Source organism: Heteronotia binoei, chromosome 18, assembly GCF_032191835.1.
Source record: "Heteronotia binoei isolate CCM8104 ecotype False Entrance Well chromosome 18, APGP_CSIRO_Hbin_v1, whole genome shotgun sequence".
NCBI classification, from domain to species: Eukaryota; Metazoa; Chordata; class Lepidosauria; order Squamata; family Gekkonidae; genus Heteronotia; species Heteronotia binoei.
The window spans coordinates 11,963,641-11,990,145 of record NC_083240.1 but is presented as its reverse complement, the minus strand read 5'-3'; the positions used below and the strand labels follow the sequence as shown (position 1 = coordinate 11,990,145).

Genomic DNA, 26,505 nt, shown 5'->3' with positions numbered 1-26,505 from the left:
GGCCGCAGGCGGGAGCTAAAGCGGTCCACCCGGCGACCATACTTCAAAAAAGACCCCCCCTCCCAAATTCCCCCTCAGGCTTTTCAAGGAGGGAAAAACCAAAGCCGCGCCCGCCCGAGCGCCTCCTCAGGGAGACCCTCCGCGCCGCCCTCGGTTTTTGGGGGGCCTTCTCCCCTCCCGCTTTTCCCGCCTTCGCGAAGGGACGGAGCGGCTGCCACGCGCGGCGCGGGACGACGACGCCAACCGCCGGAGGGTCCCCTCCGCCCTGCCTGCCTGCCTGCCGGCCGAGGAAGAGGAGAAGCCCCGACCAGCGACACCTCGCCGGGCTTCGGAGGTGGGGGGAGGCAGAGCGAGCCCGGCCGGGTTGCTGGGTGGGGGCGGCGGTGAATGAGCGGCGGCCGTCGAGGAAGGTGAGGAGGAGGAACGGGGAGGGGGAGCACGGACCTTTCCTGATCTTCCCAAAGCCCCTCCCCCATAGACACTATCCCCCCCCCCTGTTTATGGTGGGGGTGAGGAGGAGGAAGGGGGGGAGATCTTGGACCTTTCCTAATCTTCCCAAAGCCCCTCCCCCATAGACATTATTTCCCCCCCCCCCCCGGTTTAGGGTGGGGGTGAGGAAGGGGGAGGGGAGAGCCTGGACCTTTCCTAATCTTCCCAAAGCCCCTCCTCCCATAGACACTATGCCCCCCCCCCGGTTTATGGTGGGGGTGAAGAGGAAGGGGGAGGAGATCCTGGACCTTTCCTAATCTTCCCAAAGCCCCTCCCCCATAGACACTATTCCCCCCCCCCCCCGGTTTATGGTGGGGGTGAGAAGGAGGAAGGGGGGGAGATCCTGGACCTTTCCTAGTTTTCCTAAATCCTCTCCCCCCATAGACCCTATTCTCTCCCCCCCACCAGGTTTATGTTGGGGTGAGAAGGAAGAAGGGGTAGGGGATATCCTGGACCTTTCCTAGTTTTCCTAAAAGCTCTCCCCCCATAGACCCTATTCTCCCCCCCCCCCCCGGTTTATGTTGGGGGTGAGGAGGAAGAAGAGGGAGGGAAGATCCTGGACCTTTCCTTATCTTCCTAAAACCCTTCCCCCCCATAGATCCTATTCTCCCCCCCCCCCCTGGGTTTATGTTGGGGTGAGAAGAAGGGGGAGGGGAGATCTTGAACCTTTCCTAGTCTTCCTAAAACCCCTCCCCCCATAGACCCTATTTCCCCCCCCAGGTTTATGTTGGGGGTGAGGAGGAGGAAGGGGGAGGGGAGATCCTGGACCTTTCCTAATCTTCCTAAAGCCCCTCCCAGTTTTATGTTGAGGGGTGAGAAGGTGGAAGGAGGAACACACAGGGGGGGGGGGATCCTGAACCTTTCCTAATCTTCCTAAAGCCCCTCCCCCATCGACCCTAATCTCTCCCCCCCCATTTTATGTTTCCCTTTCCTGTATTTGTGTGTGCAGGGGGAGGGAGGAGCAGCTTCCCCCCAACCATTCATGGCTGCCTCCATGGCCTCCCTCCTCTAGTGCTTTTTTTCATCCCCTCCCTCCTCCTCCAGTTCAAGCGGCCTCAGCTTCCTGCTGTTCCTGCCCCCTCCCAGATAGGAGTCCTAGGTGGCCTAGCTCTCTCCCCCTAAAAAAATTGCAAGTTTGCGGCCCACAGCTTTCTCTCCTGCCCCCCCCCCCAATCAACCATCTTCTTTTGCCTTCCTTAGATCCCCCACCCTTTCTGCTTTTAGCCCTACTCCTTCGGCAAATCATCAGTGGTTGCTCCCCAATTGACCTCTCGGATGGTCATACAGCGCACACACCCCGCACAAACCCCCGCTGCCTTCTGTAGTGAGAACTGTTGTCCAACTTTACCCTTAACCCCCTTCCCCCCCCACCCCTGTAGGCTCATGTCGGCCCTGCTTTTCATTCCCCCTCCAGTCAACGCTTCACAGTTCCCTCTTCTCTTTTGTGCATTCACTCCCTTGCAAATGTGCAACTTCCTCCTTTCAATCCATGGTAAGGTCCCCCCATAATTTATTTCCCCTAGATGCTTTTTGAAGCTCCCCCAACACCTTCTTCTGACCCCCCACAAGTTTTCCTCAAACGCTTTGCAGATTGCCCTATAATCCTCATGTAATCTTCATAGCTGTCCTCTAGTTTACCCATTTTCTTGCTTTTAGACAGCCATCTCTTTACACCCCCTCCACGTCCCACAGTAGCTGTCTCCAGTTTTTGTTTTAGCCCCATACGCATCCTCGCCCCCGCCTTTTCCCCCTCTTCCTCCACCACAGTTGGCATTCTGCCCCCAGCCTCCTTTTTTTTGTATTGTGTTATTTTCCTTTTCTGTTGCTTCTTCCCCACTTCTCTCACATCCCCTTTTCTTCCATTTAGCTTTTATGTTCTCATCATTTTATTGTTAGGTTTTTTTTAATACATTTTGTCTGTTCCTTTCCTGCCCTTGTTTCTTTCCTGCTCCCCTTCCTCTCTCACTTAATTCTTGTCCCTTTCTCCCCAATCATCATATCCTGTTGTATGTGTCTCTCTTTTCCTCCTCCCACCCTGCTTTCAACCAGTCTTCCCGCTTGCTGTGTACTTCTGCTTTCCCCTCCCTTGAATGCCCCTTTCCCACCCCATCTGTTTTAAATCCTATCTCCATACTCTTTCCTCCATTTTGCCCTCCTCTAGTGAGCCTGTTCCTTTGCAATTCTGTCCTCACCACCCAACACCACCCTCTCCTTTTCTTTCCAACTGTAGAAGAGGTGCCCAGCCCTTTCTGAAGGCTGCTGACACAGGGAAATCAAAAAATAACCATTTTGAGTTTTGCTTTTATTGTCTCAACCCTGTCCCACCCAGCTCGGAACATGGAGGGGAGGGGTGTTTCTGTGTAGCTGTTGGAATGAGATGGGGGCTGTATTTGTGTGTGTGTGTTGGGGAAGTGCAAAAAGACAGCCAGGTCCAGAGAGAGGATGCTTAGGGGAGATTTTCCAGAAGGTGCCGTTGTGTGTATGTGTGTGTGTGGTTGGTACTGTAATGGTGGAAAATTGATTGGGTGGGGAAGAGACAAACAGGGTGAGACTGCTTTAGGCAATCCCTTGCCAAAGGAAGGTTGTTATGTGAGCTAAAAAGGTGGGATCTGGGTGGCTTTCTCCCAGTGGTGGGGGAGGGTGGAATGAGGGGGAAAAGATTTGTACTTTCCTTATCCTAGCTGAGGTATTAAGCTAGCTTGTTAGTTGCTTCTCCATTGAATAGATGTTGTGTAATTCTGTTAATATCTAAGTTCAGAGTGTACAGTGACTGCAGGAGAATGAGGGAGTGTAGAGTTTTTTGGGGTTTTTTTGCTAATACCCCTCCTGCTTTAAGGGGAAAAACCAGCATACTTTTAAAAAATGATCATAAGGGGAAAGGGGTGTGGATACTACTGTGTGTGAAAGCATTGATAAATCTAGATTAGACATTGCGTCTAAAAGAAAATCAAAATGATATAGAGGTTATCCTAGGGTATCAATTTATCACTTGTGGATATCAAGTAAAATTTAGCAAATGTAATTTTAAAAAAATCATGATTGCCTTAGCAAACCATTTCTCAGGACATGTTTTATGCAAGACCTGCTTCCTCAGGCTGCCTTTTAAATGTTTTCTGTACTCCTGAAGCAAGGTAATTTCTGTTTTCTTTAACATGAAGAGCTTGGGAACTGGCAGCACTACTCATGCCACCCATCCTTTTGAATTTGGATTTTAGGGAAAGATCATAAAGCCAGTAATGAAATGAGTCTTTTCAACTTGACTGTTTGTGTTGTGTACAGATCCAGCAGGTTTGTGGCGCATCTTGAGGTTTTCCTGCTAAACACAATTTTGTTCATCAAGGCAAAATTCTGTTGATTATGTGAAATTTCACCTTAGAAAACAAGAGGTGGAAATGAGATCTTAATCCCTGTGATCTCTGAAGCATTCCTGTCCTCCCTCGGTATAGTGTTGGGAAGACTGAATAGTTTTGGGGACTGAATAGTGCAGTTGTCTTGGTGGCTGCAGATTAAGGAAGGGTAGTTTCTGTCTCACCCCCCATCCCCCCCCCCCACTGAGAATGAATGGATCTTTTTGTGCCGGGGCCTGGTGACTGAACAAGATGGCGTTTGCAGGGAGACAACTCTCATTTTCAAGTCATCATCACAGCCTCAACAAATTACCGTAGATCTTTCTTGCATTTTTAGAATCGTTTTCTGGCTTCGATAATATTTTTCACTCAGCTAATTTGTTTTGTTGGGTCTGGGGGAGTGGCAGACATCCTCTGTGTGTGTGTGTGCATGTGTGTGTTCTTTTTTAAATCTTCAGTGCTTTTCAGTCCTGAAGTAAAAACTGAGTGGGTGGAGTAAGTAGTTTTATTGAAATTTTTACAAAGGCCATGACTGGATAAAGTAACACACGGAATCATTTTAACTTCTGGAAGATGCCTTATAATGAAGTCTAAGACTGTTCTCTTTTGTAGTATGTTCTTGCTACCACCTTTCTTCCACAGCACAGCTTACATAAATCTTATTTGTAGAACTGTTTGATCTGTCAGTGTGATCACATGTGACCTCTTTGTGATGGGAAAAAAATGCAGTGCTGCTCTAAAACCCTCCCATCAATATGTGGTGGTTTCTGCAATAGCATTTGTCCTGTATTTCTTCAGTTACATTTAAATTGGCATGAAGTAAAAGGGTTATTTGGTCAGTAAAACCTTCCCCCTAAAATTCTTCTTGACCTAAGTGTTGTATGTAAAAACATGTTAAATATATCTTATTTAGTGCTTACTGAGCAGGCCTTTGCAGTCTGACAATGTTTTTCACATTGGGTTAACTGTATTTTACAACAATAATAAATTTACTTATTTATATCTCAGTTCATTTCCTGTTTTGAGTTGAAGCAGTGAGGATTTTACAGTTGCCTGATCCAAAGCATGTTAAGTTGGAATGGATATTGGGAGGCGCCCTGCCTGTAGTAGCTTTCATACTAGTGGCCTAAGCCCGATGTTTGGAGATAGCTTTTAATGTGTAAAAAGTTATATTAATAAAATTTTGAGCTGCTGGTTGGATTTTTTGCCTCTGCTGTTCAGGAGGATTTATTGTAAATTTCATAAACACATTGTATTTATGTTCTGCTTTTTCATCTATGTAGGTATCTCAAATCAGATTAGCTCTGTGTATATACAAAAATAAAGATAACCATTTTTAAAAACTTGTCAATATTCTCCCCTTTATTTAATCTAATGCATTACCTCCCACATTTTCTATTATGAGTCAGAATGAGTGAGAATTAGTACAGCATAACTATTAACGATTTCTTCTTTAGATTTGTACTGGACGGCAAATTTAATGTTTCAGGATTTCTTCTCTCTCATGCCCTCTCCTTCAAGCTTTATAAATAGTGTGAACATAAAATCAAGTAGCCACGGGAATAAATGCAGTTGATTGACATTTAGTTTATTTTTTATTGTATTGAGTGTATGTCCCACTAAAGTACAAATGTCACATTTTGCATGTTCCTTTGTTTTGTAAGAGCAGGTGCTAAAATAACCTAGGGGCCCTAGGCGCAGGCTGTGATCAGTTGTGTATGATTCCTTGCAGCTGCTCGGTCAGTGTGTGGTAGGCATTCAGTCATGATACCACAAGTGTCTAGTATGTGTTAATCCAGTGGAAAAGTTTGAACTTTAAAGATGGCTACATTGTTGTATAGGGACATTAGCTGATGTTACAGTGCTTCCTTTTGTGTAGAAACTTAATTTAGTGTGGGGCTAGCCTCTAATCTTTGCGTTTCCTCATAATTATCACACAACAGTTAAGATGAGCTTTTGATGCGAATGGTATTAACTGTACCGAAACTAAATTAGGGTCTGAATAAAGAGTAGCTGCCTAGCTATTGTAGAAATGTTTTATTCTTGTCTGAATTATTGGTAAGGAATTTCTTTCTTCAGCCCAGCCCATGGCTGTATGTAGGTTTTTTGATATACCAGGAAATAATGTTGGGTCATCAAAGGAGCAACTATAGCTGTTCTTCAGGAGGCACTGCTGTGATTTCTTAAAAACAAAGACTTTTAACTTAGAGGAAATAATATCTCTATTCTGCGACTCAGAAATGTGTTGTAAAAGCAGCAGCACCAGCACCTTGTGAAGTTGCATTTAGAGGTTTCACTTAGCGCTGATATAGTCCCACTGATTTCATTAATACTTTGACAGTACATGTGATCTCTTGTGTCTCTCTTCCTCCTCTTTAATGGAAAGAATAGAGCAAATGGTGGTGCTGCTATTAACTGAGAACTTTGAATGAAATAATCGCACTTAGTGCTAGAAATGACTGTAGATGTTGCTTCCTGTATATTATTAGCTTATGTTTCAAGCCCTGAATTGGATTAAATTCTTACTGTCCGTGGATTTTAGCTCTGCATTAGTGGATTGGTAATTGATAGTCTCAGTTTTAATATCCATATGGCATTCCATATTTTTGAGATGGCCATTAACATTTGACTTAAAAAAAATAAAATAAACATCCATAGGTAGTTCAGTTACTCCTGGGGGAGGGAATTCTTAGCAGTGCTTCTCCCAGTAAAAGCTGGGAGGGGGGGGGGAGAGACTCCATTTTCAGCTTAAGTCATTTGAGAATTCTGAAATGGCTTAGATTTGTTATCTTTAATTGACAATGTTTTACATTTTTGAAAGACATTAAAAGGATTTTGGTCACATGCAGGAATTGCCTACAAATCTGATGCTGGTGCCTTAAATCTGAAATAATCTGCTTCCCCCCCCCCCCCCCCAACTGGTATTGTTTTTCAAAAATCCTCATAGGAGCTCAGCTCCTGAACCTTTCTGAGGGTTCCCCCTCCTCCCCACCTACCTTGCCCATTGATAGTAGGTGCAACTGCATAGCAATCCCTGGATTAGGAGAGTGGGCAGCCAGCCAGCCACCAGGAGCTTTGCCACACCCCCAGCAGCCCTCATTAACCCCTAGGGAAGCCCACACCACCCTTTCTCCACTCCTTATGTGATTTTGGGTGGCAGGTGGCTTGCTGGCCTTTTGACTGGGAGGGGGCAGACAAGGAGAGCCCCAAGTGAGCGATGCCTGCTTGGGCTGGCTGAATCTCTAGCCAGCCCAAGCAAGCCTTGCTCGCCTGGGGCTCTCCTTTCTTGCTTCGGGTTGCTTTTGGCTGGTGGGGGGGCAGCATATGCTAATGAGTTATGCTAATGAGCTCCACCACCTATTTTTCTACAAAAGGACCCGTGGTCACATCCAAAAAGGCTTATTGTCAAAGAGAAAGGGTCAGGCCTTGATAGAGAAATAGCAGGAGGGAAGGATTAACTGGTAGCCAGCAGTGTAGAAATAGTGAAGTTATAATGCTGGGCTTTGTTGGACAGTATAGGTCCTAAGGGAAATTTAAAGGATTTGTCTTGAAGATATTGCGCAGAAGGTTGTTCCCGGCACAGGTATTAGCATGGCAGATGGCATGAATGGGGAAAGAACAAAGGGTGATTCCAGAAGAGATTGGGGAAAGGGGAAGTTGCATAAAGAGAAAATAAGTGAATGGAGAGGTAGGAAACCCTAACTTTAAATTTTTGAAAAACAACACCAGTTGGGGGGGGGAGCAGATTATTTCAGATTAAGGCACCAGCATCAGATTTGCAGGCACCTTGGTAGTCAGGCTTCTTTCAGTCTTGCATGAGAGGTCAAAGCTGTCAATGAGACTGTGTTCTGGAAACATTAGAGGTGGGAATACACATGAAGCTGTGTTACTGTGAATCAGACCACTGGTCCATCAAGGTCCACTGGTCCACCAAGGTCCACTGGTCCATCAAGGTCGTTACTGTCCATTCTAGACTGGCAGCAGCTCTCCAGAATCCCGAACTTTCACATCACCTACTGCAGGGGTGGCCAAACTCGCTTAATGTAAGAGCCACATAGAATAAATGTCAGATGTTTGAGAGCTGCAAGACATGAATGTCAGATGTTTGAGACAAGGAATGAAGGAAGGAAATAGATGGGTGGAGTTGGAAAGAAAGCAAATTTAACTTTAAATGCATTCTTCAAGCTGCTGGCTGGCTTGGCTTGGAGAAGTGATTTAAAAGAGACAAATGCCTTCTCCAAGCAGACCAATGAAGTGATGGGGGCTTCAAGAACCACACAATGTGTGTGAAAGAGCCACAGTTTGGCCACCCCTGATTTACTGCTTGGTCCTTTCAACTGGAGATGCTAGGGATTAAACTGAGACCTTCTGCATACAAAGCATATGATCAACCACAGGCCCTCTCCTCGAAGGAGCTGAGGGAGAAGGAGTTCAAGTCATGCACACTCTTCCGGTCCAGACCTTTTGTTATGTTTTAAAACTCTGCTCCAAGATTGGGTATATGATTGCTATTAAGTAATGAACCTTACTTTCTTAATGTTGAGATTTTAAGATGCTCTTAAACTAGCGTTGAAATATTTTGTAGAAGAAATTGTAGTGCTTGGCTGTTCATTCAGGTTTTATAATGTAATTTATTTGTGGCTAATTTAGGAGTGATTAAGATGTATTGTCAGTTTGTTATATGTATTATGTCCATTATTTCCTAGCCTATTGTAGTTATACCACTGTTTCTTCATGTCTGGTAGAAAAACAACAGTGCTATTATTTATGCTATTTATTTATTTATTTTATTTTTTAGACTGCCCTCCCAAATAGGGCTCTAGGCAATTCACAACATTCAATAAATAAAATAATAGAAAATAAGTTAAAAATAAGTTGCAACAAGAGCAACCAAACTATACCAGATGGTATTAAATATATTTTTTTTATCCTACCCCTTGGAGGGGTGGAGAGATAAAGGATAAAGGAGGCCAGGCTTGATGTCTGCCATTGCTGTCCTCAGTCATATGTCTAAGGGGCTATCTATGTCTTACAGGCCCTGTGGAATTGTTTTAGGTCCCACAGAGCACAGATGTCATCAGACAGAGTTCCGCCAGTCCAGCAGCTGACTTATAGACACCCCGTAGGGTTTTCAACACAGGAGACATTCAGAGATGGTTTGGCTCTGTATAGTGACTTTGGACTTACCTGGTGGTCTCACATCCAATTGCTAACCAGGGTCAACTTTGCTCAACTTCTGAGGTCTGATGAGATTAGGCTAGCCTGAGCTATCCTGTTCAGAGGGCCAGTTGCACTCTTCCAGACCCATTGACTTCAGTGGACCTAGAAGGAACTTATTTTAGGATAGTGCTGTAAAAGAGCGCTATCCAGAGTTAGCCAGTCTAAATCCATTTACTTCAGTGGACTTAGGTGAGAGTAACTCTGTCTAGGAAGGATTGTGCTTTAAATCTGTTAACAGTAGAGATTTGTGTACTTTAAAGGCCAGCTGTAACTACTTAGTTGCATTTTTGTATCAGAAATAGACATTTCTTCAGCTACATGGACAATAAAGGGCTCTCCTTCTTTGGAGTTTTTTAAACAGATGGCCATCTGACAGCAATGCTGATTTTGTGGATTTGGGCAGATCATGAGAAGAAGGGCAGTATGGGTTGCATCAGCGTTTAGTTCTCATTGTCCTTTCTTACATGTCCAGGGAATGCTGTTCACCATTTTGGAGTCAGGCAACAGGTGTCAGTGGGAGTGTGTGTGGGAGGTATTTGTGAGTTTCCTGCATTGTGCAGGGGTTGGAGTAGATGACCCTGGAGGTCCTTTCTAACTCTGTGATTCTATTAAAGGAATTTTCGCTATAGCAAAAATAATCCATAGTATAGTTCCAAAATATACATATTTTTTTTCATTGTTTGTTGTGTAGAACAGAAAGGCTGTGCTAAAAGTTTCTAATACAGTTGTAGAACAAGTAAAGAATGCTTACACAGTCCACAGTGCTGAAAAATGCAGCAAATATGAAATCCCATTGATAATCTGTTTCCCCCCATGTATGCTTTCTATAGTTACTATGCTAACATTTTTTAATCTTCTGCTTTCTCCTTCATGCAATAAAGTTAGCAGTATCATTCCCCCTTAACTATATTCAGGGCTGGGAAAAACAGATGTAACTGTTTAGTTTATACATAGTGTTGATATCTTTTTTTAAAAAAAAAAATACTGTCCTATAGGAGTATTGAAGAATAACATAAAAATGTCTGCAAATTGATTGCACATTCGCATTTTAGATGCCATTATGGATTGTTTTCATGCTTCCTGGTAAAAATAAAATGCTGACCTGAGGCAAATGGAAAAGATGATCTTGCAAAAAAAAGAAAGACCACACCCATGTAAACCCAGTATCATCATCATCCCAGTATCTTAAGTAGTGACAGTGCATTAACTGTTCCTTGTTGCTATTCATGTGCCAGATAAAAAGAATGACAAAACTTCATATTTATTGCCTTTCATCTTTGAAAAAATAAATTCTGTTTTAAAACCTTGGTTCTCCCAAGAATGAAACCTGCTTTCTGATGTACTTTTTGGAGGGACGGTGGCTCAGTGGTAGAGCATCTGCTTGGGAAGCAGAAGGTCCCAGGTTCAATCCCTGGCATCTCCAAAAAAGGGTCCAGGCAAATAGGTGTGAAAAACCTCAGCTTGAGACCCTGGAGAGCTGCTGCCAGTCTGAGAAGACAATACTGACTTTGATGGACCAAGTGTCTGATTCAGTATAAGGCAGCTTCATATGTTCATATGTTTTGTTGTTGTTATTGCAGTGTTCTTTTTAACACTATTTCTACTGGTTCAGCATAAACGATCACTTCCCCATTCCTTTAACTATAGATTTTGACGAGCAGTGTCTATGAAAAGGGTCTGTTTCCCATGCCAGTATGACAGAGACACAAATGGAGTTCTTTTAGGAATGATATTAGTGCTGTTCTAAGACTAGAAGAAGAGTGAAGAAGAAATTGAATTTATATCCCGCTCTTCCCATGAAGTTGCAGAGCGGTTTACAATCTCCTTTCCCTTCCCCTCCCCATAACAGACACCCTGCGAGGTAGGTGGGGGCTGAGAGAGCTCTTTTGAGAATGGTTGAGTTGTGCCTGCTAATTCAGTGCTTCTGTTCTCTGATAATGTTTGGAATGTGGCATCTCTTTGATGTTTGTTAAACTTGGGTAAGAGCTGTTTATCAAGAAGAGAAATCAAGTGATCTAAACCAGATGGCTGTAGCTGCTCAAATCCCAATCTGTACTCACAAATAGGTTTTCTGAGCATAAGAGTAGATTCACCACTTCTGTGCATGTTCATACTCCAGTTTGAGGAGACCTGTTTAGAAGACTCCAAATAGCATTTTTTTAAAAAGCCCTCTGGCTGTGCCCTGTTGTGTGTGCACCCTGAGGAAAAATTGTGATTGCATATAGGTAAAAATTGTGCTTACATAGCCCATGGTAGGTTGTATCCAGATATGAGAAGTCTGCTAGCTCTCGCATTTGTTGTTGTTAATTTTCACTCAGTACCATCAGAATCAGATTTTTGGGAAGAAATTTTTGTGTGTTCTTATGATACTGTGCCATTTTTATTTTGAAGAATTCGAACTTAGGCACACACCAGGGAAAGGAAAGTTGAGAGCTTTGTGGAGAGATCAGGCTTTTCTTTTCCCCTTAGAGAAGAATTTTTACTTTGCATTCTAATTACAAGTTAGCTATTTAAGAGGCTCAATTTAAATGACCAGAAGTAATTTTCGATGCATTCTTGGGATTACTTGTATTTTTTTTCCTTGGATGCCTGTGGGAACACTGCAATTATCTGAACTCTTGCTCCTCCCCACCCCCCACTTGAGGTGGGGTGGAAGGATAAAAGTAACTCTGACCCTTTTAGGCATTTCACTTTCAAATGTTTATAGTTGTATTGATTTTTAAAAGCCAAACAAAAATAGCATCTTGCATAGTAAAGCGAGTGGGTAAAATGAGCTAAGACTGTGTATTTCAATTTTTTAAAGTGCGGTGAGTTGACCAGTCAAACAAAAGTAAAGTGCTTTAGCATTAGTTTTATCTAGAACAAAAAAGATAATCATCAATTAGATTTATAGCGGCCATGAAAACAAATCGATTAACTGGCAGAAAAAATTGAAACTGACATTCAGGAGATACTTATATGAATTTAGTTTGCTAACTCTAGAAACACTTAGGCAAAGTTTTTATCAATGTGAATGATTCACTGATTTGTTCTGCTTCTCATCTGAATCCTAAGGTCAGCCTTTAGTTATAAAATTTTGTAAAAAATTACAACAGAAATAAAACAATGTAGCAGAAATATTATAAAAGCCAATGAAGGCAATGGTGATAAGCAGAGAAGGCAAATTCTTTGTTTGGCAATGCCTGCTGGTATAACAGAACAAAGTTTGAGTCCAGTGGCACCTTTATGACCAACAAAGTTTTATTCAAGGTATAGGGGTTTGTGTGCAATGAAATGGAAATTACCAGTCCATACATATAGGTAGAGGGTGAGCAGTAAATTAGCATACAGCAGAATGAAGATGCTTAACAGATTCAAGGACCAAACAGGAATAACAAGCTTAGTTTATATGGTTACCATTTGTTTCAGTTTAATTGGAAGGGGGGGGACATTAATTTGGGGAGGGAAGGTGGCTCAGTGGTAGAGCATCTGCTTGGTAAGCAGAAGGTCCCAGGTTCAGTCCCCAGCATCTCCCAACAAGAAAGGGTCCAAGCAAATAGGCATGAAAAACCTCAGCTTGAGACCTGGAGAGCCACTGCCAGTCTGAGAAGACAATACTGACTTTGATGGACCGAGGGTCTGATTCAGTATAAGGTAGTTTCATATGTTCACATAAGAAGAGAGGAGATTGAATCTATACCCCACCCTTCACTCTGAGTCTCAGAGCGACCTTCAATCTCCTTCCCTTCCTCTCCCCATGACAGACATGCTGTGAGGTAGATGGAGCTGAGAGAGCTCTGAGAGAGAGAGCTGTGGATGGCCCAAGGTCACTCCAGCAGCTGCATATAGAGGAGTGGGAAATCAAACCTGGTTCTCCAGGTTAGAGTCCACCACTTTTAACCACTTCACCAAATTGGCTTATAGTGATGGAAATAAATGTGTCAAAATTGGAGGTTGATGGGCAGATGTATCCTTAATTGTGGCATGCTGAGAGTAATTGATTAAGACCCTGCCATTATGCTCCATCCCTCTCCTCTCAAGCATGGAGATGACCTTACAGCATCTTCTTTGAAGTGGTGTGATTGACTGTGTAGAGTTTTCTCCCCTATCTCCAGTCCCTTGACCAGAGAAATACATTCCAGCCTACCATTCCAAATCACATTACATTCTGCTGTTCATTATGTTACATTACAATCTACTATTCTAATATATTATTGCAAATAAGAAATAAAATGAAGAGGATGTATTCTGGGGGACTGCTGAGAATACAGATGTAAGGGCTGAATGAGGTTAGCATATGTAGTGAGATCAGAAACAAATATCTCTCTTAAGTCCTGAGGATACCATTGTTCCGAGTGTTGTAATAAGTTACAATTCAGAAATTTCCCTTTCTAGTCTGTTTCTGAATTTGCTTTCCAATAAAACAGCTACTTTGAGGTTAGCCACTAATTGTCCTGGAAGGTTGAAGTGTTCTACAGGTTTCTCAGTCTTGTGATTCGTGATGTCAGATTTGTGTCCCTTTATCCTTTGGCATAGAATTTGACCTGTTTGTCCTATCTAGAGAACTGAAGGGCATTGTTAGCATCGTTAATGGTATCTACCGTGTTAGAAGATGAGCATGTGAATAGTCCTAAAATGCTGTAGTTGATGTTGTTAGGTCCAGTGATTGTGTTGTCCAGGTGCATGGGGCAGCAAAGTTGGCATCTGGGTTTATTGCAAGCTTTTGTACCCAGTGTTCATGTTCAAACTAGATGTTGTAATAATACCTTTGGAATAATGGCTTTACCAACAAACAGCACCATAATGAAGTGGAAAGGTAAGTTGTCCCTTGCACAGTGGAGTATTTGACAGTACTTGTTTGCAGTCAGTTAAATAGGTGATGACCTGACAGTGTTTACCTGATCAGTTCACCGGCATGCTGGCCCCTAAAATGACTCTCAACTTGTTGTGAAACTCCACTGTTTTATCTCTGAATTGTTTAAAATGTGTAGAATATTGCAGTAGTATGTTCAGCCACATTTTGGGGGGGAAAGTCCTCTTGGGCATCAAAGATAAGTGTTTGGGGAAAAAATGGCCTGTAGTGTATCCCTAACCTTTAGAAAGAGAAATTTATATACTGGTAAGCCCTGTGGTGTTCTGAGTTGCTGGCTCTGGCTTAGTTTAGTTTATTTGTGTTAGCACCTTTCTACCCAGGTAAGGACACCCGGGGCATTTTATAAAAATGTGAAGTACAATTTAAATACATTACCCACACGTACCCCCCCCCCCACGCTCAGAGGATTTATCAGTAAAAAGAAATAAAGCATGTGTCAAAACATAAGTAAAAATGGAGCAATAAAAGTGGTCAGTAGCTTAAAACAAAACTGCCAAAAACAAAGTAATCAAACATCCAGTTGTTAAAACAGAGGAAACAATGAAAACAGTCATAAAACAATCCTGTAAAGCCTGGCAGAATAAAAACATATTTAACCTTCAAGGTATCAGTCAGAAGATAGCGTACTAAGCAAGAAGGCATGTTGTACGTAAGCCACTATCTTTCAGCGTTGGTAAATGTTATTCAGGTGGAACAGCATTTGTCATGACTGGCATGATAGTCTCGAGGGGCCAGAATTTGCTGACTGCTAGGAAGAGGGGAAGAGGTGCTAGTCAGAACAAAGATCAACAATTCATTTAATGTTTATAGGAAATTAATTAGGTGCAGGTTACTAATTCTTAGGTATTAATATTGTCTGGCTGGCATATTGCCTGACCCATCATTAAGTGTACATCTTATCCTTTTTGCCAAATCCCCTGTTGATTTATAAGAATCTTGATAAGTTATGCTGATGAGATTTAACAAAGAATAGTCCACAGTTTTTCATCTTTTTTAACACTGGAGTTAACCTATGTGGATTAAGCAGGTGATCTTGTTTCTGCAGGAAGCTGTGATTGGAATCCTTATTTAACACAAAATTTAGATGCTGCTACCTTATTCTTAAACTCAATCCTGTGGTTTTAGGGAAAAGTTCTAAAATGCTGCTCTAATTGTGTTGCAAGCCATTTTAGGAGCATTAAAACTTTGGTAGGTTATATATATAATGGCCATATCATGTAGCGAAGTTTAATAAATCTTTTGGGCCTTTTGTTCTCATGACTAGATCCTCTTGCAAAGAAGTGTAGTGGATGGCTCTTTATAATTTAGAAGAAGAGATTGGGTTTCACTTGGAGTCTCAGAACAGTTTACAATCTCCTTTCCCTTCCTCTCCCCACAACAGACTCCCTGTGAGGCAGGCAGGGCTGAGGGAGCTCGTTGAAGAACCACTGAGAGATCAGCTCTTTCAAGAACTGTGACTGGCCCAAGGTCACTCCGCAGGTGCATCTGGAGAAGTGGGGAATCAATCAAACTTGGTTCTCCCAGATTAGAGTCCACGCACTTAACCACTTCACCAAATTTAGTGCACCTTAAGCTTAAAAGACTTTATTCTGATCATAAACTTCATTTTTCTTTCATCCACTTGAGTTTTGGCAGCCAGTAAGGAAGGCAAATCTATTGCTATACTGTGAGTAGTAAGGAGCTTTGGAGCCTCTGAAAAATGGATGCCATTAGTGAGAGAGCAAATGATTCCAGCAGCGTTATGAGCAACATCTGCGTCGTAACATAAAGTTGGATAGGAAGAATCTGGCAACAACAGCTCTATCATCGACGGTACCACTGGGTCTTGAATGTAAGCGGAGTTTGGTAGTACCTGGCTTGGGCCCAGGAGACACTGATTTTCTGGGACAGCAACCAGACAAGAAGAGTGTAGAACCTAACCAGACAAGAAGAGTGTAGGCAATGATTGATCTTAGTCTACCATAAGAACATGCCTAAAATACAGGAACCTATGGCTCCTCTCTGTTTTGGGTTCTGGGATAAAGTATAAAGCTGCCTTTGTGAACAGCAGTACTGCAAATTCATTTTACGCTTAATTTTATTTAATTTAATTTTTAGACCACACTTCCCACAAATGGGCTCAGGGTGGTGGACAACATTTTAAATAAACAATCCCAATTGATTAAAAACAAACAATTAAAATCATATTACAGTAACTACCTGTTGCAGTTCTGCAGGGTCTATAAAATAGAACTCTTCTGAAAGGCCTTCAGTTGAGGTAGCGGATGTCACCTTCTCTCAGGGCCCCCCACCCCCACTCCCCAGCAGTGTTAGGGATCTGATGGACCTCTGGACCTGATTTGATCATGACTGTTGAGGCAGTGTTTTCCACGTTGTGTATTTTAGTTGTTTCATATTGTAAATTTTAATATTGTTTTAGTCGGGGTGGCCAAACTGTGGCTCTTTCACACATATTGTGTGACTCTTGAAGCCCCCCACTGACCCATCAGCTGACTTAGAGAAGGCGTTTCTCTCTTTAAAACACTTCTCCAAGCCAAACCAGCAAGCAGCTTGGAGAATGCATTTAAAGTTCGAATTGATTTCTTTCTACCTCTTTCTCCATCCTCCCACAGGCCCATCTAGTTAGTTGGTTAGTTAGCTTCCTCCCTCCCTCCAACATCTGACATTCATGTCTTGCGGCCCTCAAACACCTGACGTTTATTCTATGTGGCTCTTATGTTAAACAAGTTTGGCCGCTCCTGGTTTTAACATTAAATTTCTGATGGAACCCACTCTGAGCCTGTTTTGTGGGAATCTAATGAAATAAATAAATCAAGATTTCAAGAGGTGCATAACATATATTAATTTGTGTATCCTTACCCCATGAGGAAGGAATGGAAAGGAAAGGAGGAGCCAGCCAGGTAAAAAAAAGTTGTCCTTAACCAAAGATCCAGCAGAACATCTCTGTCTTATATATGCCCTGTGAAACTGAACAAAGTCTTGCAGGGTGTGGACTTCACTTTTGTATTTATCTGTCATTTAAATAACTGAAGTGGGGCAAAAAAGAGTGATGCATAAAAAGCATCTAGGTAATGTCTGCACGGCCAGCAATTTCTTCTCATTTTATGAAAGCCTCTGAATGACCACAGGTGGCATACAATGGCCCTCCTTACTGAAATGATCTCTGTGTTGGAGGGTGATCCTCTAGCATAAGTAACAGACTTGGCTTTCTTGGGAATGAGACTAGCATGTAGCTGTCACGAGCACAGTATCGTGCCAGTTCCAGGAATTCTGCCAGCTCACACTGGCACAGGGAGCCTTTAACGTTGAATCAAGACTTGCGGGGTACTTTCTTTGACATCAGTTAGGGAACAGTTATTTATTATCTAGCATACTACAGTGATAGATGAAACGCCAGTCAAAGTACAGTTGCCCAAGCTGCAGCAGGCACTGATAGACAAGTTATTATCTTATAAAAACGGCATAAAACTTTCAGCATGAGGTCACTTTGCTGGGTGCGAGAAAATGAAGAATCTTTGCTAATGGGAAATCTTGCTGCTTCAAAAAGTATGAACTGATATCTAGAAGAAAACTATGTTCACTTAATTTGGAGAATGAATTTTGCAGTGGTCAGCTTAGAACGCTTCTTCATGTTCTCATATGAATGGTAGCCTGTGTGGTGGATTTTCATGTGTGTGGGTAGGCCACTTTGTGTGTTATGTTTGCTGATCTGTGTGCATTTTCATGAATTGCTCCTTTGTTTGGAAATCCTAGAAAACATACTATTAGAAATACAAGACATGGGTTTCCATAGCCATTTCCTTAGAAGTCTGAATTAGTTGTAGCTAGTAATTAGAATTATCTTCTGGCCTAGGCCAAAAGAATAACTGTGCTTCTGTTTGGAGGTTTCCACCCTATAGCTTCTTTTGAAACTTGCTTTGCTTCCAATAAAGTAATGTGTGTATTGTAATTGCTTCTAAAATGTTGATGAAGATGCTTAGGAAGTATTAATCAAAAGCTGCCCTCAATAGGCAACTGTCTTAGTGTTGCCTAGGAATGACTGGAGGGGATGCTTGTATATCAGTGGTGCTAAAGCTCTGAGAACAAGTGAAGGCATGTATCCTCATTGTTCTGCTGTTTTAATGTTGACATGAACTGATATATTTGTTGCTTTATCATTCTGTGGATGTAATTTAGTCCTCTGCATATATTTGATGCTTAAGGGGGGGTGGGGGTCAAATCTTGCCAATAATATGTACAAGATGCAAGTTGTAATTATCTGTTGACTGCTGGTTCAAACCAGTCTTAATTTACATGCCGTATCTAGACCCTTTTAGAACTTTTTTTTGGTGTGTTGACACCTGCTGGCATGTTTTATGTATTTGTATGCATATATATGTGTATATATGTGTGCATCTCTATTTTCTCTTATCTCTCCTTCAATGCCAATAAAGATAACTGAACTGAACATGCCATATCTTTTATGTTTTAGTCCTTCCTTCCATATTCTGTTAGTCAGGGCTGGATGGATATTTCAGAGATCCAGATGCCAGTATTACACTGTGTAGCTCTTTGGGATTTCTCCATCATGCTTGTGCATGTTTAACAGTGTGATGATTGCTAATAAATTAATGCATTAAAATATCATTTCTGAATGCAGCAAAGATCACGTTTTCTTACTTAAGGTGGCTAATACATATTTCCCCACATTTTCAGAATTGCTTCAGTAAATGACCAAAACATTGCTGTAAGATTATTGCTTACCAGAACATGATAACTGTGCCAGTGTCGTGCAGTAGATTAAGTTTGATTCAGACTGAGGGATCCTGATTCAAACCCAGCTTAGCCTTGGAGCTCACTTTGGGAAGGCGGGGGGGGGGGGGGGCTGTGAGGAAATCACTATCCCACAGGGATGTAAAATGAAATGTGAATTGTATTATAAAAAATCCAAAAAAAATGAAATGTGAGTGAGTGTGTGTGTATATATATAATGAACTTGTGTATTTGTGGAATGCATAAGTGGTGATTTATCAGATTCCATAAAAAGCATTTTTCAGGTTAGAAGAGATGAAATTCAAAGTTGTTCCACCTCACACAGTTAAATAAAGATTTTAATTGCAAACATAATGGCCATTTCTCAATGTTTGTGACTGTGAGGTCTAGCAGGGTCAATGGATTTTCCCCCCAGTTTGTTTCATGATTCATTAAATGTCATTAGCCTAGTTACATGGGGACAGGGGCATTGGGAAAGAGCACAAGCACCGTAAAGTTACTTTGTTCTGTATTTAAAGATTAAGTGGGATGGTTACGTGCTGTGTGAGGATCTCTTGGAGTTCAAAATGTCTGGGAACCTTTGCAGAAACAAAATGTCCATTCTTTTATTTAGAGTTAGCTATACAGAACTCTTATTCACACAAGTCCAGCATGTGAACCAGTAGCTGCACAGTGGGACCCAGGAACTAGAATAGCATGAATATTACAGGCCAGGATTAAATTATTAGCTCTGCGGTGTAAGGAAGCGATCAGTGTTTTTTCCCTACCCAGTGCCTGCTGCTTAGTTTTTCCCAAAAGAAGCACAAACTGATCCTTTCCTTACTGAAATGTTTAGTCTTTAAACATTATAAGAATACAGACTTCTGACCATGCTAGAAAGCCATTAAATCATACAGTGCATTTTCAAAATCAGTAAGGCTTGTTTGTCATCCAAATATAAAGGCAGTGAAACCCCCACCTGCAATAGGATCTTTTGCTTAACATACCTGAGCACAAGAAGCTGATGGTATGCTTCCTTGTTGCCTTTTGTGTTAAACTTCAAAGATGGCTGGCACCATCTGAATTGTTCTCCTGCTTGGTATGTCCAGAAAGAGCTGCTGGATCACAGTTAGCAGAGTAGATGGAAATGCCTTCTCTAAACAGGAAGTGACTTCCATGGTTTGTCAGATGTGAGACAACCAGCTCTTGTTTCCTTTCCCAGTTTGTATTTTGGCGACTTGGAGAAGTGATTTAAAGAGAGAAATGCCTTCTGCAAGCTGGCCAATGGGACATTGGGGGCTTCAAGAACCACACAATGTGGCTCCCAAGATGCAGTTTGACCACCCCTGATCAAAACATCTCCAGTGATTTAATTTGTATTGATTATGCAGACTGCCCCTGTGTAATATAAAGCAAGTTAAAGGGAAAACTTCTAAATTTATCATGACAAACATGTTAAAATCTTCAAAAACGGTTTCCAAGGACAATCTTCTAATAGCCACTATAGTCTAAAACAGCTGCTGCCTGAAATTGCTGAGCTTTTCATGTGTGTCCTTTAGTATAGTTATATTTTAATTCAACAAAGAGAAGTCATGTTGACTCAGACCAGTGGCCCATTTAGTCCAACACTCTGTGTCACACAGTGGCCAAAACCCCGGCCATCAGGAGGTCCACCAGTGGGGCCAGAACTCCAGAAGCCCTCCTACTATTGCCCCTCCCCAAGCACCAAGACTACAGAGTATTATTGCCCCAGACATAGGGCAAATACTGAATCCTTTACCTGGCTTTTCAAAAAAAAAAAAAAAAGTTTAGCCCTATAGAGCATCAGATTAGATCCTTGGAACTGAATTTGACGGACTGTTTAAAATGGCAGAATTCATATCAAATGTAGGTTGTTTATGTCCCTCATTTTTGAACTGGAAACAAAAGCAGTCCTTCTCTTTCTCTCCTTCCCTGTTTAAAAAACCCCAAAAAACCTCCCAGCAGTGGTTGCATAAACACAGGAGGTCTCATTTCATCATCTTGCAAGAATAGAGCCTCCTTGGTCTAGCTCCCGAAACATCACCATGCACATCTTTTCTGACTATAGTAATCCTGGTGAGAGGAGAATTTTCGTAATTTTAGGCCTTCAGCTCCTTCAAAGCAGTACAGTTATTTGTTTCCAGGAGTCCATTCCCATGCTAAAACCCTTTCTTGTGTGTCCAACCTCTCCAGCAATTATGTCACTTTATGTCCAAGTTTCATGTGTGTCTAAAACTACAGAGCCCCTGTCAGGCTTACATCTCTGAATAATTTTCAAGACAGCCTGTTCTAAAATGGCAAGGGTCCTGCATTTCATTATTGGGCTGTCGCTAAAACACTCATTCCACCTGAAGGCGTTAAGTGCACACTGCTTAACAGTCGTTCATCCTTGTGGGTGGAGAGAGCAGGCTTTCCAACAGCGGTAATTTGCTAGGCACCAGCCTGATCCATTGTGAGCTCAACCATTTGCAGGCTGCATTTACAAGCCTTAACTGATCCAGTCATTAGAAGGAAGGGTTCTTTCAGCTGTGCCTTCAGGAAATACAGTAATGCTAAATGGATGTGTGGATGTTTAATCAGGAAACATACAGATGTAGGTAAGAAAACTTTGGTGATCATTATTATCCATGGTTTTGATAGCCACTGGTGCTACTAACAGATCTATATGTTCTGTGCATTTAAGTGCAATGTTGAGTTTAGATTCTGGTGCAGAATTCGTGTTCCTGATAATCTGTGTTCTTGGTTAGATTGCGGGGGGGGGGGGGGGAGTAGATTTCCAACCCCTGTGACCAATACTCCCTCTAAGCTGTGGAGTCTTGTGAGCAAAAATTGTACTTTGTGAGCTACTGGCATTGGTGAGCTACTGCATGTTAGCTTGCTCTGGGGCCATCCTTCCTGAGCGAAGACAAAAATGTGTGAGCTGGAGGCTAAAAATTGTGAGCTATCTCACACTAACTCAGTTTAGAGGGAATACTGCTTGTGACAATAGATGGAAGTGATATAATATGTAAAATAAGGGATGATTCTAATACCATAAGAGCAAGCCATACATTGGAGCAGGGCAGAACAGCTCCACTTCCTTATAAACATAGCTCTTTGTTGCCCTGTCTCATTACAGATTTCATCTTTATCCTCTTATCAAGCTGCTTCATTTCTGTGGAATCCAATTATTTAAACCAATAGTGAGATCACAGCAAACTCAACTTTAACTCTTTGGCAGCTCCTAATTGCAAGTTTTAAAAAGTTAGATTTCATTGGATAGTATTTGAGTCTCTAGGGTAGTATTCATTGCAAAGGCAGATGCTGGAAAGCTTGTTCCTTTAGCATTGCAGACCCATTAGTGTAGAGACTAGACTTTGCTGCCTTGTGTGGTGGTGGGTAGCATAGGGTGGGATTCATAGGCCACCTTGCACCTTATTAATGAAACGTTAACTTGAGAGCCAGTTTGGCATAGTGGTTAAGTGTGGACTCTTATCTGGGAGAACCGGGTTTGATTCTCCACTCCTCCTCTTGCAGCTGTTGGAATAGCCTTGGGTTAGCCATAGCTCTGGCAGAGGTTGTCCTTGAAAGGGCAGCTGCTGTGAGAGTCCTCTCAGCCCCACCCACCTCACAGGGTGTCTGTTGTGGGGGAGGAGGAAGAAGACAATGACAACATTGGATTTATATTCCGCTCTCCATTTAAGAGTCTCAGAGTGGCTCACAATCTCCTTTATCTTCCTCCCCCACAACAGACACCCTGTGAGGTGGGTGGGGCTGAGAGGACTCTCACAGCAGCTGCCCTTTCAAGGACAACCTCTGCCAGAGCTATGGCTGACCCAAGGCCATTCCAGCAGCTGCAAGTGGAGGAGTGGGGAATCAAATCCGGTTCTCCCAGATAAGAGTCCATGCATTTATCCACTACACCAAATTGGATTGTGAGCCACTCTGAGATTCGGAGTGGAGGGTGGGATATAAATCCAGTATCTTCTATCTTCTACTTGCTTTGAGAATTAGGACCAGGTGCCTATAACAATTCCAGGATGTTTATCGAAACGAATCCGTAGTACTGTAAGAGGAGTTGATAGTCATATAACATCAAATGACTGTGGCGGAAATAGTTGACAATCTGCAAGCTGTATAAATTACAACACTTTGCATATTGCATAACTGATTTTGCTGCTTTTTGTGATGTGAAGTGGGTTCAGGGCACAGAAGATTCATCTTCCTTGGGAATATTATTGAACCCTTTTCCCGCTTTGAAAATTTTGCCAGGCGTTACCTACATATTTGTAAGCTCCAGCAACACAAAGAAAGTAGAAACTTGGTGGTGTTGGGTTTTTTTAAAATGGTAAGTGAGATTCTGCTTAATTCTGACTTTATAGGATGTTGCAGAATACACAGTTCTGACCTCTCCTAAACCACTGACTTTATGCTCCTGTACTATAGAGTCCGCCAATGTATATAGGAGGCTTGATGATGCAAACAAATAGTTGGAAAATCAGTGGTTGGTGCCATAGGGCAGCTCTCTCAAAATGTGTGTACTGCATCTCTGGCAACCTCACAGATTTCTTGAATGTCCCAGGTTGAATATAAGTACAGCATTGCAACTAAGATTGCAGGATGTCTATTTCTACCACCATTCAGTGTGGGGTAGGGGGCTTTAAGCTTTAAAGAGACCTGTGGCTTGTCAAGGCTAGGAAGAGGAATAAGGACTTGCCTGGTGTTATCAGAGAAGTTCTTACTCTCCACAGATGACCAGGCAAGTAACTGTTTGCAGGCTTGTGGGTGTAAAAAGATTATTCCCTTGAGGTAGACGTTCATGAATGTCTGTGTCAAGGGTGAGGCAGTAGTTACCGAATCAGCGCTTATGTAACAATGGATGGTTGTTTGGGCAATCGTAGGGAGCATAAATTGTAGGGAAGGGCATCCACAGCCTTATTTTCAGTAGTAGATCCATAGCCTTGCCTGTCAGAGTAAATAATGTAAAACATTATTTCAGTAGGCCAGCAGAATACCTTGCTTTAGTTCCAAGATACTGTTGCAAAATGGATGGATGTTTAAAATGAGTAATAATACTCTTCATTTTGCTCTGAGAGTTGTGTGTTTACTGTAGGTTTATACTGACTTATGAGTGCCCCAGCTGGAGCAGAGTTGTTGACCAAGCAGTTTGCAACAGATTGTTTCCAGTCATTTGATTTTTAAATGCATAATCTTTTTTTTTTTTTTTTTGGTTTTAATGGAAATAAGTGCACTGCCACTGGAATTTTGCTTTATAAGCTGTGCTGAACCATCAGCATGGTGATTCATCTGATCTAGTAATGCACTGATACCGGAAGATGTTAAACACATGTTATCTTCATACTACATTGTCTTCTGCATTTTTGTCCCATCTTTCCTCTTTGGAGTTCAGGGCAGGGTACATAGTCCTCCCCTCCTATTTCCCTCCTCACCGTAACCCTGAGAAATAGGTTAGGCAGAGGTAGAGTAACTGGCCCAGGAGGGAACATCTTTCCTGAGGGGACATCTCGTCTTCAGAAATCTTATGCAGATATGGCATGCCTGCTCAACTTGATGCCAAAGGATGAATTTATTTAATTTGTACCCCCGCCCTTTCCCACAACTTTGCAATGCCTACGTAGTGCCCATGATTCTATATACATAGCTCCCCCCCGCCCCCAACTAGTCTCTTGGATTGTTCCCGTCAGAAGCCAGGCACATCTACAGTTGCATCCTTGGAATACACTTCTGAAATAATCCATTATTCCATCTCCCCCCCCCCCCCCCCTGGAATGGCTACCTGATAATGAGGAGAGAAGGGACAAGAATGGGGGAAGAAAGCTAAAGTGGATATATTACAGTGGTATTAACCATCTCCTGTCAACCTGACTTTCCCATTATTTCCATTTTCCTCTTTAATTACCTTGCCTGACTTCCTCCTTTGGTTGGCTCTTCTCTATTGACATCTGGATCAGGAGATTTTTGGGACAGGGATCTGTTGTCTTTCGTTTATGTTTAACATCACTTGTGTGCTGAATATTGTGCAGAAGCAGAGCTGTCCTGGGAGAAAGTAGACAGTCTAAAATTGGACAAACATAATAGAAGGCAGAATCTGGTGGTGGTGCAAGTGTGAGGAGGAGGAAGTGTATTAACTAGTGTGACTAAAGGAAACCTCCTTGTTCAGAGGCAATAGACCTCTGATTAACAATGCCAGGAGTCGACACCAGGAACAACTTTTGCATTCTAAATTTTCACACATGGTGGGTTGACTTTTAAGAGAAAAGAGTAGACCAAAAGGGACAGAAGTCAGCTCACCGCCCCCCCCCCCCTTACAGTATATCTACATTTGAGTGTTTTTGCGTTTATTTTAGAGACAGTACTCTGCATTGAATGATCTAGGTCTGGCGTGTCAGATTTTGTCAAATGTTCACATTTGAGAAAGCAGCAATCTGAAAGCGAGTTAAGAAATTCAAAGAAAATCTGAACCATACTGTGTGCTGGTTTCTGTGAGAGGGAGAAGGAGCTTGGATGCGGTCTGAATTTGTGTACAGCTTCAGGGTGTGGCTTCCGTTTTGATTCCTTTCCAGTTTTCATTAGTAATCATGAACATTACTTTGTCTTCATTTCATGCAGGCTTCCTTCCTCTAGTGCCGTGTTCTCGTTCTCTCCCCCCTCCCTCTATTAAAGAGAGAAAGGTATAGAGATGACTCTGCAATGTGAGCTGGAGAAAAAGTGTACTGTTTTATTTTTGCAACAATAAGTGGGTTAGTGAAGGCTTGAAGCTTGTATCAAATGCTTAGTCATCTCCTTGTATTGGAAGTAAAATGGCATTTCTCCCCTTGCCTTTTCTTCCACCATCCCTCCTCAGATAAAGCCCTGTATTTATCTACCTAGATGTAATGCTGCTTAGCAGTATATAAGCCACTAAAAATGCTGCATTATATAAGCACAATAAATGTGAGGCATTTGCAGAGGCTGGCCAGAATTTGTGAATATTCAGGTGCTTATTTTTTTTCTTAATTTCTACAGTGACACATATAACAACAGTGGGGTAATAAAAGCAACATTTAACTCTCCTTGTCTGAAAAAAACCTATGTATCCAGACAGTTAGTATAGCACAATAGCTATTAGTATAAGCCAGTTCACATCTCCCCAGTTGGCCATGAGCAAACTGCTGTCTTTCAATCCCTCTCTTCCCCATCCCCTTCCTAGGGAGATAATGCCTGCCTATCATATATTATTGCCATGACTAGCCCAGTTCTTGGAAGCGAAGCAGGGTCAATCCTGGTCAGTATTTGAATTGGAGACCAAGGAATACCTGGGTTGCTATGTAGAGGCAGGCAATGGCAAACCATAAGAACATAAGAGAAGCCATGTTGGATCAGGCCAATGGCCCATCCAGTCCAACACTCTGTGTCACACAGTGGCCAAAACCCCCCTATTATACACACACACACACACACACACACTGTGGCTAATAGCCACTGATGGACCTCTGCTCCATATTTTTATCCAATCCCCTCTTGAAGCTGGCTATGCTTGTAGCTGCCACCACCTCCTGTGGCAGTGAATTCCACATGTTAATCACCCTTTGGGTGAAGAAGTATTTCCTTTTATCCGTTTTAACCTGACTTCTCAGCAATTTCATCGAATGCCCATGAGTTCTTGTATTGTGAGAAAGGGAGAAAAGTACTTCTTTCTCTACTTTCTCCATCCCAAGCATTATCTTGTAAACCTCTATCATGCCACCCCGCAGGCGACGTTTCTCCAAGCTAAAGAGCCCCAAGCGTTTCAACCTTTCTTCATAGGGAAAGTGTTCCAGCCCTTTAATCATTCTAGTTGCCCTTTTCTGGACTTTCTCCAATGCT

The 26,505-nt window shown here is 42.3% G+C and overlaps 1 protein-coding gene across 2 annotated transcripts in view; it reads left to right on the top strand.

Moving 5' to 3' along the window:
* The first annotated feature begins 389 nt into the window (after positions 1-389).
* GNB1 (G protein subunit beta 1) overlaps positions 390-26,505 on the top strand; it is a 98,981-nt gene continuing 72,865 nt past the window's right edge. For both annotated transcript variants that reach the window (XM_060259716.1, XM_060259717.1), the window contains exon 1: positions 390-410. The gene's annotated coding sequence lies outside the window, so the exon portion shown is untranslated. The remainder of the gene's footprint in view (positions 411-26,505) is intronic.